Consider the following 15,867-nt stretch of genomic DNA (forward strand, 5'->3'; position numbering starts at 1 on the left):
TCTTCTCTTGTTCCTGATTCTTTGTATATTGACCTCGGATTGGCTTTGACTACTCCTGATTGCTGCCTGCCCTTACCTCTGGATTGCCTGACTACTTTTTGTCCCTCGTTCTGGTACCACTCCTTTTTTGTGCCTGTCGGCAGTCACCTGCAACCTAGCAGTTGTCCGTTGCACAACACCCTCACCTCATTCTTCAAAATCCCCACATAAGAAACGTGTGACAGCTTCCCCTCTCCCCTGGTATACCTACAACACGAGGAAGCTATTTTGTGGTAATAAAGATAACACTTACTATAAACAATATATAACCTATAGTAAAGCATGCCTTCTTACTTGATTAACTTTGAATTTTTAGCAGAATTTTCATTTTATGTACATTAACAAATACGACCTTTTATCATACCCCATTCAGACCCCATGCCATCATTACCTTAAACAAGATGATAAAAACAAATACCTTATACGTTGGTCTTTTATGCAATTTCCAAACTTTTTGGAATTTTCTGTTTTTTCTGCAATTCCAGTTTACCTCTTCAATTTACTTCCATTTTATATTTTTACAACCTAACATACATGCCATTCTTACATCCTTTCTTCTACACCATACAATCAAATTCTACCCCTGACACCCCACATACAGGTAGGGAAATGGTATGCAACGCTCAACTTTAGGATTTAATGCATTCCAAAGAATATAGACGGATAGTAATGTCTAACATAAAGCACACAATAAATTACAATATAGGGATGCATTCACAAAGATAATAAACACTTACCAATAAAACAAATAATAACTTTACCTTATACTAATCCTCTCTAACCAGAAAACTATAATATGAAGACACTAGGTAATCAAGTTAACAGAAAATCGGTAGTATTCTTATTTAAAGAAGTTTAACAGAAAAATTGCAAACCTGTTGCACTGTCAGAAATTTGTATGTTCCCAGAGACACAGCCACAAGTACAAGGATCAAATGTGGATGAGCAAGTTTTTTTCTCTCCAATAAATTTAAATCCCTCCCATAGTCTGACTGCCTAATGCAATTACAGACAAAATAATCATAGACGCTAAATTATGTCTGTTGCCTGTCTACCAAAACGAAAGCCAAAAACTGCAAAATATGCCTATGTTTTATTTTGTACTTAAGTGCACTATAAGAGTTGCAGGAAAATGCTTATTTTTTGGGGAAAATGTAAAAAGATCAGTTTATACACAGTATTACAGTATTTGTAATGGAGGCAGCAGATGTTGTGTTGTTGCTTTAATTAATGCTCATAAATACTGGATTGTATGCATTATTTAGATGTTTACACAAAACAAATAGTACTAGTATATCAAAGTTCCAAGGCCAAATCCACTTTGTGGCAAACATTTTCTGGCTTTTCCCATCCCTTCAGGATGTTTCTGGAGGTTTGAATGGAATTTTAGATCTTGGCCCACTATATATGCATTTTTAAAATGCTAAAACAGTTCAGGCGCACATAGTGGGTCCGCCGTGGTGCACAACTATGAGCTACACGCGTCTGAAGTTTGGCGCACGACTATGCGCATCAAACAACTGAGTTTTAACAAGACAATTGTGCTGTTTTTAGCCTTACAAATAATTCAGAGAAAGAAACAGCTTAAAAACAATCACAATTGTCTTTTTAAACTGTGTGTCCTGGGAGATTGGAAGGGAGATCACATAACAACCCCCAAAAAACAACATTTTACAAACAACTTTTTTTAAAAGAAATGTTTGCTAAAAGGTCACAATAAAATTTAAAAACACATCAAAACAAAAAAAAAACACATCACATCACTAAAAATTTAAACTAAATGACAAAAAAATTAAAAAAACAAACAACACATGTAAACCCACACTTCCATGTAAAGCCAAAATAGTTCAAAAATGGCCCAACAAATTTTGCATTCAAAAACTAATTACCAAACCAATATGCAATTTTGGCCTATCAAGGGTGGAAATCTGGATTGGAAATTTTTAATGCAGGTCAAACATTGAAAGTTGCAATCAAACAATATGGCCACAAACACAATACCATATTATTACCATTGACTTCAAAATTGCAAAATGGACTTGAAAATATTCAAAGTAAAAAAAAAAAAAAAAAAGACGCTATTGTGCTAAAGGGTAAGCAAAGTATCAAATGCAGCAACATAGATTAATTAGGATAACACACAAAACAACAGCCCCTCCAAGAAAAGAAAAAAGACAAAAGGAAAACGCAAGTTAAACCACACCCTTATATATACTAAAATTTAAGCGCACAGTTGATAGAAATTCACTTGCAATTAGCCATGGCGCAGTCTGTCAAAAGTGGCTTTTTTTTTTTTTTTTGCAATTGGACATTTCATAATCATTGATTGATATGATCCTTTGGATTTGTACACCAGTAAACAGATATTCTATTAATTAAAAATAAAAGGATTGGATTGGGGAGAATTTAATGTTAAAAGTATTTTCTATATGTATATATATATATATATATATATATATTTAGATACATATATAATTATTTATTACAATAATTATAAATATATATATAAAAAAAAGAACGTGTGTGTGCTTGTGACTTTTGTGTGAAAATCTAGTCCGATGGCAAAGCCCAGGTTTCGCCTGCGGAAAGTCGCAAGATTTACCCCCAGGCGGTTCCTCCGATCAGGCATCGTAAGCCTTTATATAGGTGCCTATGAAGAGGAGCTGAACTCAGTTAACTCTTGCCCAACAGGAAAGAAATAAGTCATTTTAAAATATGCTTTTTTCTTAGCGCATATAGATGTTTTAAACATTTGAACAGCAAAAACATTTTTTTTTAGGGCTAAGAGTAATATGTGTGCCATTAGAAAGAATGCTTTTTAAGGGGAACAGTGACTTTTAATGCAAGCTCACCAGTGTCAAACTGCCAGGGATGCGCGGCTCCAGCAGCAAGATCATTTCTGTTACTAACTTCTGCACTAATAGGCCAGCGCCTGAAATTTTGTTGAATGAATGAATTGATCGAAGGCTTCGATTTTTGATCGCGAATACGAATGCATGAGCGAGCCTCGGATTTTGCTTGGTGAATCAGGGCCAAAGTATCAATCTTTCTCCTATGTGGTTGTGCTAATACCCCAATTCATTAATAGGAATATAGAGTGGCAATAAGTATAGAATATAGGGTTGGCAGTAAGTAATTATATTGATGTCAAAATATATAGGTATTTAATACATCAGAAACAATCAATAACATAGTATACATAGAGAGCGGTTGGTCAATCCCATTAGCACATCATGGAGTAGGAGACTGACTGACTGGACAAATAAGATCCGTAGATGAAAAATCAGGGTCATATTAGAGGTTTCTTACCTGATGCATTTTACCATGCGGCTTCCTCAGGGGAATTATAGCAAACACTATAGGTGACAGAGTAGTATGCTAAGTATATGAGATATGGAGGCTGATTCATCAAGCAAAATCGGAAGCTTGCTCGCGCATTCGTATTCGCAATCCGAAATCGTACGCCGTCGCGCAATTCAGCAACTGAAAAAGCTCGTGGCCGGAGCCGCGCATCTCCGGCAGCTTTACACTGGCGAGCTTGCATTAAAAGTCACTGTTCCCCTAAAAAATCATTCTTTCTAATGGCACACATATTACCCTTAGCCCTAAAAAAAAATGTTTGCGCTGTTGAAATGTTTAAAACATTTATGTGCGCCAAGAAAAAAGCATATTTTATAATCACTTATTTCTTTTCTGTTAGGCAAGAGTTAACCGAGTTCAACGCCTCTCCATAGGCGCCTATTTAAAATACCCCATCAGAGGGGGCAGCATACCCCATCAGAGGGGGACTGATATCACAAAAAAACAACTGGATAACTTTTACCCACACAACAAAAACTTCTATAAAGTTATTGTATTTCTGTTAAGCTATATTCACTACTTACAAATCCAAGGGGTACAAGGTGTGCCCCTTCATATGCCAACTTATATTTAGGAGATTGGGAGACTAATCTCTTCCCTGACCCCTATTTACATAAATTTGATCAATGTTTCCTCGTTTGGAAGAGATACATAGATGAAAATCTGATTATATGGAGAGGATCTATCTCATCCCTTCAAGTATTTTTTTCCAACTTACAATCTAACTCCTATAACTTAAAATTCACTATGAATTTCAACAATTATCAAGTACCTTTTCTACACATACAGTACGTGATACATACAGATACATACAGTATGTGAGAATATTACAGGATGATATTGTAAATACCACTCTTTTTTCAAAAGAAACAGCAAGAAACACCACACTCCATGCATCCAGCGCACATCCTGAGCCACTACAAGAGTATCCCCTTTAGCAATACCTAAGGCTAAAGCGTAACTGTACTGCAAATACAGATTTCAAATACTAGGCACAAGCTCTAAAGCACGAGCTCTATCAAAAGGCTAAATCATTAGATTTAGATCATTAGAGTCATTACTTTTCTAGAACAAACTCAAACCCTGACTGAACACGTGAGACTGATCACAACCTACAATAAACACCTTGAGGACATTCTATCTCTATTGTCTAATCCCTGGCATGTACTAATGAGTGACCCCACAACTGTTAAACATTTACATCCCTGACCAAGTATCACCTACAGAAAACCTATGTCCCTGTAGGACTCAAAGAGAAAGATACAAAAAAAGGATAGCTCTAAAGCCCAGGCTTAGATGTGCGAAATGTTCTCAATGTCTTTGGATATTGGACAAGCAAATGACATTACAAATGTATTTAATTTATGGCATTGGAAAGGATTTTCCAAAACCCAAGAGGCAGAGACATAGATAAAATTCTCCTACAAAGAGAAACCAGATTTACTGTTCAATACATTGCCCCTGATTCATCAAGCAGAATCGGATTATCGGAATCCGGCTGGTAGTGAGGCGAGTGTACGCGCATACTCGAGTCCGGACCGCGGTAATCCGCGATCGATGGCCGCACGTACTTTCGCGCTTCCAGTGAGCGCGGATTTTATTGATGAATCAGGGGCATTGAATCATGTAAAATTTTCCATTTATTTCTTTATCATTTAATTGTGTTGTTCTACCTCCCAACCTTACGGAGGACGGGAGCGTCCACAAACTCATGTCAGTGAAATTCAGCACTTTCTTTTTATTTATTTTACATTGGAAGTCCCTGCTTCTGGTACAGTCAGAGTCTCTTTCTGTCTCCTCCCAAATTTTTTGAAAGTTGGATTTCTCCTGGCTCCATTTGGCAGTGGGAGTGCCTTTGTGGAGTGCTCAGGTGAACACTGGGTAGATCCGTAGACCCAATGCATACTTCTGCCAAACAACCACAGAGGGTCCACTTTGTGATATAAATAGGAACTACATAGAGGTGTAATTTGATTTAATTTTTAGTGAAAAACAGCAACAACATTTTTTTTCGAACAAGTCACCTAAAGGAGAAATACAATTCTTCATAAATTATGATGTGCATTAACCCCTCTCATGTCCTTTGATTAAATCTGACATGATCCTCTGACAGCATATAAATGGAGGCAGAAACAAAGTCCCTCTTCAAGTTGAGCAGTGATGAAATTCCCACTCTGAGAAAGCTCTGGTACTTAAGCCTCCCTTAATTAACTCCACACTATACTAGGCACTGGGCTGCTGACGAGCCTGGCACTCATTAGTAGTGAGCAATGATGCTTTTGAATGTACCCTTAACCTCAATGAAATTTGTTGTTGAAGCACACATCTCAAATCCAGTATTGAAAATTTATGGCAAAAAAAACACACACATGCACATTAATATATCCTTAGCAAACAGACATTAAATAGCTGGTTATGAGGATTAATGTAACAGCCATGGGGTTTAATATCAAACACAAAATCAAGTATGTTTCGCACTTTATGTTCTCTATTTATAGATAGACACATTATACTGCAAATATTAGGAGGACACATCAAATCAATATGTTTCAGGGAGACACAGCCCACCCAAGGCAAAATAGCACTATACAACAGTATGCTATATTCACTGGCTTCTACCAATCAGTGTACCTACCCCAAGGTATATTTTAAAAGTGCCTTGTGCTTTTATCTCAGTGTTGAACATATACTTTTTATACTTCCATACACATCGACCAGTCTCCAATGAATAAAACAAATATATTATACCGGCATCTGTATATCTAGCATGTGAGTAGTTAAAAAAATAAGGATGGAATTCCAAATATTCTATTCCAAAAATTTTCTTATGGCAAATTTTATTAAAAATAAAAAGAAGAAGCAGAAGGAAGGTAAGAAGAAAGAAAACAGAGAGAAGAATGAAATCCTAAGGAAGGACAATATAGAGAGGATTCAGTCAGACCTCGAAGGAGTTGGAAAGCTTGTAAAGCTTGGCTCCTGAGGTACTCTGGTTGATGACATATCTGGGGCTCATAGTTTGAACTAATGCCATGGAAAGGAGCCAGAGGAGAATGTCACATCTTGCCTGGTTACCTCCAGCACAAAGGAATCTCAAATTTAATTGTCTACGAGTCAGGATGGACTATCAGGGAGGAAGAAAAGTCTTCACATCACCACAGCCTTTTAGAGTGGATTATTTTCAGTGGAAGAGGTGTCTTCAAAGACGAGTTCTCTTACTTCTGAGGTTTTGGGTTCCAAGACCAATTGGATAGGATGGGCCATGGTCATTGGTACAGGGGGAAAGTCACATGGGTATTTTTATCTATCTGCTCGATTTGGAAATGCTGTAGTTGCTTAACGAGTGGGGTCAATGATCATGGATCAGCAGCAAGTTGAGGGTAACCAAATTGCCCTGGCAGGATCCTAGTCTCCTTTTCATCTTTGTCCCTTCATATTCCATTAAAGATTGCACCTGTGTTTTGGTGTCTGGGGTGTTGGTGTCTGAGCAGCTTACATTAGGTTTATTTAAAGTAAAAGAGGAAAATTAATAATTAGGGGCAATTAAATAATGGTTAATACTAAGCAAGGTATGCATGGAACCTAGTCATAGCAATAAGGACCTCCGTGGTAGTACAAAAAGTACCAACATTTTCTTTTAGGTGGATCACATGAAATTTGTTTAAGTGCTGGCTTAATGGCTAGAATTAAGATGCATTTTGTTTTGAAATGTTCCTATTCCCCTGGTAGTCTTCCCTACCAAGGAAATCATTTACAATTTTGTCACTGTGCTTTAAGAGACTAAGGGAGTCAGGAGTCATAAGACCAACAAATTGAATTCTATTCAGCCTATATTGCATCTGCACTTTAATGTGTCTTGTAATTTTGCCCAATGTGTAGAGATAACAAGCAGTATCCAAAACCAATATCAAAAAGTGAGTTGTGATGGTGTCTTTCAGGGCATTATCAAGCCACATTTGTGGTCCTCTGTATCCACTGTAAATTTGCTTCTACAAAGCTATACTTCAATGACAATCCAGTGAGATGTGTGTGACTAGCGCTTACCTGGAAACAGAACAGAAACACTTTTTTTCAGTAGAATATTCAAAGGCTTTGGGATGTTTTTGCTTTCAAAAAGTAAATCTAGACTTCCGGGGGCAGACCCAAACGAGGCGGACACGACAAACCTCGGCTCCCCAGGAGAATAGCTACACCGGCTTGCAGTGTTCTTCTTCGGCTCTTCTGAGACATAGAAGAGCCTCTTACATTCCCTGGGGACCAAGCGGTGGCACACACCCGGAGCAGGGCACCCATGCACACGCCATCTTGCCTGCCCAGCTGCAGCGTGCTATATCCTATTAGAGAAAAAAGCCATAATTTCACACACAGAGGGACAGAGGACCACACTTTGGAAGAGTCTTCTAATAATCCTTGGACACTGATGGAGGGGTGAGTGCTGGGGTTTTCCCTTACACCTGAGTGGCATTGTGGCTGTGGAGGGCTTTAGTTACTTATCAGAGACTTCATAGATGTTTTCCAAGGAAACTCCTAGCCCTTCACCTTCAACTTAGAGAGTTGAGCTTGTAAACGTGGGAAGCCTGTCTTGGTGCCTTGTGCTAGATTGAATCGTATTTAATAGTGTTGTACTTGCAAGTGATGGATACTCGCATTTGTGTTGTATATTAAGCCGATTTGACCCTCATACAGTGATTGCTGCTACTGAAATTGGCATCTGTATCCTGTACCAAGCTTAATTGGCCTATACATCACTGTGCTTGAAAATCCTTAGGAATCTATATCTGTATCCAGTATTAGGTTGCATGGGCCTATACACCACTGTGCTAGCAAATATTCTTTGATATTTGCATCTGTATCCTGTGTTAGGTTGAATTGGCCTGCACACCACTGTGCCTGCAAGTTATTGAGATCAGCAATTGCTGCAAGCGACTGAAACTCGCATTTGTGCAGTATATCAAGCCGATTTGACCCCCATACTGTGATTGCTGCTGCTGAAATTTGCATCTGTATCCTGCACCAAGCTTAATTGGCCTATACACCACTGTGCTTGAAAAGTCTTTGAAATTTGCATATGTATCCAGTACCAGGCTGTGTTGGCCTATACACTACTGTGTCAGCAAATATTTTTTTTCCTTTTTTGTATTTTGTATTGGACTTATTTGGTTCCTGCAGTATTATATTTGCACCTTCCTGAATTTGCATCTCATATTGGGCTGAACTGGCCATCACTGCAATATTTACATCATGGATAAATACATGGGGAAACACCCAACCACAGCACTTCGCAAAGAACAATCTAAATCAAAATCAAAGGGTCTCCAGAAATCTAGTATGTCCTCTTTAATGCTTTCCCCACCATCACCTGAATTAATGCCTATGCAACACTCACAAGACCTTTCTACCTCTGATCTTGAGGCATCCATGTCTTCATCAGTGCCCAATGCCACAGCAGCAGAGGTGATAAAATCTCTTACACCATACTTTGACAAAAAGTTCTCTACCCTCCAGGCCACATTTGAAACAGCATTAGCGACCATTGCTGCCAATACTGCACGTAAAGTGGAACTGGAACAGAGGGTGAGTGATCTTGAGGACCAAGCACTGGAAACACCAGGCAAACTTATCACTCACACAAAGCTGGTCTCTTCATTAGAAGAAAAAGTAGAAGATTTAGAAAATAAAACGGGTGCTCCAATTTACGCATAATTGGCATTCTGAAATCTTGGAAAGGGCAGGATCTAATTAAATATATCACGGTTGATATGCCATTGGTGCTTAACCTTACACCTCTGACCCTGCGGGCTTTGGAAAGGGTTAATCGAGTAGGTCTTGAACACCCTACAAACAACCAGAGGCCTAGGCCAGTGATTGCAAAGTTTTTTTAAACTCTGGACAAAGAATCGCTGCTATCAGCATGTCGCAAGCACCGTGACCTAAAAATGGGTGAGGACAAACTTTTATTATTTCAGACTTCTCCCCATCGGTAGCCCAAAAAAGCAAACTGTTTGTACCGGTTTGCCGCCTTCTCGCAGAAAAAGGAATGTGTTTTGCTTTATTGTACCCGGCAAAACTTGGATTCCAGTGGGAAGGTGAAAACAAGTTGTTTGATGACCCCCAACTTGTGATGGATTTTATTAATCAGGACCACTGCAACTTCCAGGAAACGTAAGATATATGATGGACACTAAACGCTGGTATTATTTTTTTCTTTTTTTTTCTCTTAAGTTTACCGTTATGGCTCTTGATGGCTATATAAGCATGTTGGAAGCCCCTTATAGCATGCTTTTGATTTATACTATTTTGACCTGCATAACTGTGTTTCATCTGAAAGGCTATTTTCTTTCAGTGTATTTTAATGTTAAATATATAAAAAAAAGTGCCTGGATTAGTTAGCAGAGGCTTGAGTTTATTTATTGAATACAGGGGAATTGGAATATAAGTAAATGTGAAGTAAATGTGATTAATGCACTTCAGGTGTTAGGAAATACAGATTTTGTAATTTTGTAATATTTGTGCAGAACTACTACTGATTTGCTAGAGGATTTGAGTGACCCCTACTGGCTGGGAGTGGGATCTGCTGGTTGTTTTCTGTTTTGGTTACCACCATGACATCCCCACCACGTATTTCTCCCCACATAGTGACCAGTTCTCTAACTAATTTACGCTTGATATCCTGGAATGTGGCTGGTCTTAACAGTCCCCAAAAGCGTAAAAAAGTACTGACACATTTAAAACGCAGAAAACCTGATATTGTGTTTCTGCAGGAAACTCATTGGAAAACAATGGTGACACTGCAACTTTGCGTGACACTTGGATTAGGGACACAATCGCCACCACTTATGTTACCAAGAAAAGAGGAGTAGCTTTTCTCCTGAACAAAAATCTCCTCTATAAGGTTATTACTACACTATTGGACGAGGAGAGTAGATATGCGATAGTAGTGTTGGAACTGGCAGGACAAAGGTACACATTATGTTTTTTTCAAGAATTGATTATATTCTAATTGATGAATCTCTCTACTCTAGAGTTTCTGACGCGTTAATGGCGGATTTTTTAATATATCTGACCATGCTCCTGTTGTGTTGATTTTAGACCTTCCCCAAGGCATTAATAGGACATTTCAATGGAGGTTCCCAACATATTTAATAGGATCATCCGTATTTCACAAATTATGTGAAAACCCACTGGGCCAATAGCCTCGATGACAATCTTGAACATTGGGATACGCCCATACTGCTCTGGCGCACTTTGAAACCAGTCATGAGAGGCTTGGACCTCATGGCCTATACTAGGCGTAAACATAGGGAACACCTTAAGGTATGTGAGGAGTTACAGAGCAAGGAAACTTGGGCTTATAGAGATTTTTTAGGAACTGGTTCACAGGCTGCAAAATTGAAATGGCAGGAGGCGATCACTTGTTTTATTACTTATGTAGCCTCCAGAGTAGAAACACAACCTTAGATACCAAACGCACAAGTGGGGTAATAAGGTGGGCTCATTGTTGGCAAAGTTAACTAAACCCCAGGGACCCAAACATCATATTTTAAAGATAGTTGATCCCATGTCCCGAGTAATTCTTCAAGGGAAATTATAGAAATTTTTGAGAACTACTATAAACAACTTTATTTGGCTCAACCAGCACAGCCGGTGTTATTGGATGATTTGCTGACTAAGGCTGGGCTCCCTAAACTAGGCTCAGAGGATAGGGAAGCTCCTAATAAACCAATTTCACTGGAAGAGGATCAGAAGACAATTTAATCCATGTCCAATCATAAAACCCCTGGCCCAGACGGCTATGCAGCTGAATTTTATAAATTACTCCAGGAGGAAGTAACACCCCCTCTGACCGAGGTTTATAACACTGTCCTCCTACAAAAATCTCCATTTCCTGAGTTTAACAAAGCCCACACAATACTTATACCCAAAGAAGGTAGGGATCTAACCTCGGTCTCATCCTATAGGCCGATATCGCTTTTGAATTATGATTATAAGATTTTGGCGAAGGTAATGGCCAATAGGCTCCAAAATTTTTTGCCCTCCCAGTTTACTAAGCACCAACTGGGATTTGTCCGGTACAAACATTCTACTATAAATGTCCGCACAGCAATAGCAGCAACAGTCGCAGCATCCGCTCCCAACTCCCCTAAAACAATGTTATTAAGTTTGGATGCTGAAAAGGCATTTGATAAGGTAGAATGGCTACTTTTACATGCAGTTTTGGCTCAGCGGGCATTTGGCCATAACTTTTCAACCTTTATCCAAAATCTCAATAGTCTACCGCAAACCCGACTGTTTATTAAAGGTTTCCTGTCTTCCCCAGTGGAGATGAGCAGAGGTACCCACCAGGGATGCCCGCTTTCGCCATTGCTGTTTAATCTTGCTTTAGATCCATTGCTGAGACTTCTTGAATGTTCCCCGGATTTTGTGGGTATTCTAATAGGTACCAAGAGGGTAAAAATAACGGCATTTGCAGATGATTTACTACCTTATATTACTAACCCAAGGACTAGCCTCCCGGCTATTTTGAATCTTTTTACCCTGTACGGCTCGGTCTCTGGCTACTCTATTAATTTGAATAAATCTAAAGCCCTGTACCTGACTAATTGTGTTAGACCTGTTTGGGGTTCTTTATATCCCGTGGTCTGGTGCAAGGAGAAACTGCAATACCTGGGAGTCCAAATCACCAAAAACACAGCTAAATTGTACAATGCTAATGTCAAACCATTGTGGCGGGTTGTTAAGACTCAACTATGGTCCTCATTTACACTTTGTTATCTGGGTAGAGCGAGCTTGATTAAGATGATTTTGTTCTCTAAGCTTTTGTACACTATTCAAATGTTACCAATTCTACTCCGTCAACCAGATCTTAAAGAATTACCGTATTTTTTGCCGTATAAGACGCACTTTTTCTTCCCCAAAACTGGGGGGGAAAAGTTGGTGCGTCCTATACGACAAATGTGTTATAAAATAATTAAAATAAGATACTCACCCGATACCCGATCCTGCGTGTGTCTCCTCTCCTCTCTGGCAGCAGCATGTGTCTCCTCCTGGCTGCAGTGCAGAGCAATAGAAGCCGGCACAGTGCCCCCTGCTGTTCCCTGTCCTAACTGCCATACAGTGGAAAAAAAGCACAGAGTGATCAGAAGGGGAATTTGAATGACACAGAGTGATCAGAAGGGGAATTTGAAAGGCACAGAGTGATCAGAAAGGGAATTTGAATGGCACATGAGTGATCAGAAGGGGAATACCGGTATGAATGGCACATGAGTGATCAGAAGGGGAATAATCTTTCAGAATCTTTTTTTTCTAGATTTTCCTCCTTTAAAATTGGTGCGTCTTATATTCCGGAGCGTCTTATACGGCGAAAAATACGGTATATAGATTATTTGTTTTTTTTTGTTTGGGGAAGCAATAGAGCACGAGTTAGTATGTAAATTATGGACCGATCTGTTAAAAATGGAGGGCTGAATTTTCCTACATGATACAAATGACTATGCTGATACGTTTTTGGAGCAGCAAATGTTCCCAAAATACCCCCTTAAATATATGCTACATCTGCACAGGGAGCTGCTCCCAGCTGAGGTGATTACAAACCCACTTTTTTACTTAGGCTGGCAAGCCTGGCACAAGATAAGGGGATTTTTTCAATTAAATAGTCACTCTACCCTTCACCTTCCGATAGTGAATAACCCAGATCTGCCATTGGTAATCCAGGGCAGATCAATTGAGGAGAATAAATCTTTTACTAATAACCGGACTAAGAAGCCCATTTCCTACGCAGCTGCAGTGTCTCTTTACCCTTTTATGGAAAGGAAGGTTTTTGGGTACCATTAAATCTGCTCATTTGTCTCCGCAATAACACAGAGATTAATGGATAAAGATTGGACCAATGCTCTGGATAAATTGCTGTTTAAGCCGAATCCAGAAAAGAGAGCTATAACGGCAGTTTATTTGGTCTCTACCCTACACTTAATTATGAGGAGAGGAGTACAGGTTGAAGTAGATGGCATGAGTTTCTTCCGACTAGGTCCCCAACTGACCATCGTAGAGCTTGGAGGGCAATCCCCTCCACTATGTACAGAGAAATGGTGTTCAAATTTTTTCATGGTGCCCATGTTTCTCCACACCGTTCCTATTTAATGGGTTTGAGTGAGACACCCCATTGGTTGAAATGTGGTACAGTTGATGCAGATTTATTTCATATGTTCTGGGGTTGTCCCCTAGTTAAAAGATTTTGGTGGCAGGTGGTGCAGTTTACACTGAACCACCTGGTAACATATCTCCTGCTTACTCCAATCTGGGCCCTGTTTGGAGTATTTTCTGACCAGATCCGGGTAACCAGAGGATGCAGCAGACTCCTCGCAGTCATATCAATGGTTGCCAAGAAGCCAATTTTACATAAATGGATAAGTGCAGACCCCCTCACTTTGCATTTTTTTTTAGTAAAGCTTAGACACGTCTTCCAAATGGACTGGTTAGAAGCTTCAAGTCACAAAGATCTAAAGACACAATATTTCTTTGAGTTATGGGAGTCATATATAAATATGATACCACTGGCTACTAAACGGTGTATAATATCTATTTATGAGCAGACTTCCTGGTATGCCACCAGGCTACTGGATAATGATCCACCTGTAGTTTTGTAATCCATTTTATGCAGAATTATGATGGTTCTCTAATGTATCCTCTATTGTATGATTTTGTTTATGCAAATGTAACTGCATGATAACTGATAAGTAATGTTAACTCAATGTCTGTATCTCAGTATTGTTAATTTGTTAGTATATGGTATGTTGATTCACCTGTGTTGATATTTTCTATTATGTTGTAATTGATAGAAACTCTTTGGTTATTGGCTTGAAAAAATAAATAAATAAAATACCAAAAAAAAGTATATCTAATAAAGTCTAGTCTATTTTTGATTTAAAACTAGAAGCACTTGTGCTTTCAATTACCTTTTTAGGCTTAATGTTTATACCTGCACACAGCTGGATATCTATTGTAATATGAACCTTAACTTCTACCCAAGATTTGGCATCTGACTGTTCAATAGGAAATTGAGACTATAGCTATTGAGACTATAGAAATTGAGATTATAGCTCAGCTTGCTAAAGAACACAAAGGAAGAGGTTAATTACCTTTGTTGAAGAAAAAAGAAAACATATTCCTGCAAGGTAGTCAAACAAATTACTTTGTTAGGGAACCTTTGACATACATGTGTTCAAATATTAAAATATCTTTCTTCCAATACTGTGTTACTGGAAACTTTTATAGTAATGTTCCAATGATTGCATTAGTACTAACAAGTATGAGCAGACCCAACTTGATATTTTGTAAAAACCTGAGGCAGTGCCTAATACCAAACCTATTCTCCTATGTGCTATGAACAATTGAGAACAAGAGCAAAAGAGGCAGACTCCAGTTTTCTAGGCATAAGGAGGGAGTTTTTGCTCTTGCTATTCCTTGTGGCACTTCTATGTACAAAGCTTCACCTTGCCTCGTGAGAAGAATGGTTTGACTAAGGTCCAGTTGACGATTTGTTTATTTATATTCAAACATTGTGTAGTTTTCACTGAGAATGATGTCATAATCCACTTGTCACATTTACCTATTTTACTAAATAGAATTATTAATAACAGTAATAACTTTTTTTTGAAAAAAGCTGATTTGTAACATTCCATCATCTTCCATGGTTGGTACCATTAAAACATACATAGCTCAAGTATAGAAAAAAAAAAACCCACACACACCATTTAGAAATACAAATAGCAAAATATTTAGATTTGATAGAATGAGCAAGACAAAACACATTATGGGTAGGACTGCTGCTCTTGCAAGCTTACAATCTAGAATACCATAGAGAATCTGTAGTAGGTGGAATTTTTTTTTATAAATGCAATTATGAAACTTTTTTAGTAACAGCTCCAAGTCAAAAATATTAAACATTTTGGAGCCCCCCCTCCAACCTACCCAAAATTGTGAAAATTCTTAAGAAATAAATACCACAATATAACCAAAGGAGCGCATTAGTCAACATTGACCATTGTATTAGTTACAGGTTTTGCATTTGAAAACAGTTTTGGCTGTGTCATTTACAATATTGTACCTTATCTCGCTGGAGGCAGTCATTAGTAGAACAGAGATAGTAGCAAAATCCTGTGAAATATTTGTGATCCGTCACCAACCATAAGACACATTTTGCTATGCTTAGCTTAATGGAATTGTGTGTTTATTGTCTAATTCTAGTGACTTGTCATTGGCACAAAAAAAAAAAAAAAAAAAAATTGGCTTATCCACAAAACAACAAAGTTTGTTTCACTTTGTGCTAACAGGACAGAAAGCAAAGGTACATCTTAATTGGGCCAATGATCAATTGATGTAAAATAAGATGAGTGCATGTGCATTACTTAGTAAAAGTGTGTGTATGCATTATGAATTTGTGTACAGAAATACAGTAATAGAATAAGGTCACTC

Source organism: Pyxicephalus adspersus, chromosome 9 (assembly GCF_032062135.1).
Source record: "Pyxicephalus adspersus chromosome 9, UCB_Pads_2.0, whole genome shotgun sequence".
In the NCBI taxonomy this organism is placed as follows: domain Eukaryota; kingdom Metazoa; phylum Chordata; class Amphibia; order Anura; family Pyxicephalidae; genus Pyxicephalus; species Pyxicephalus adspersus.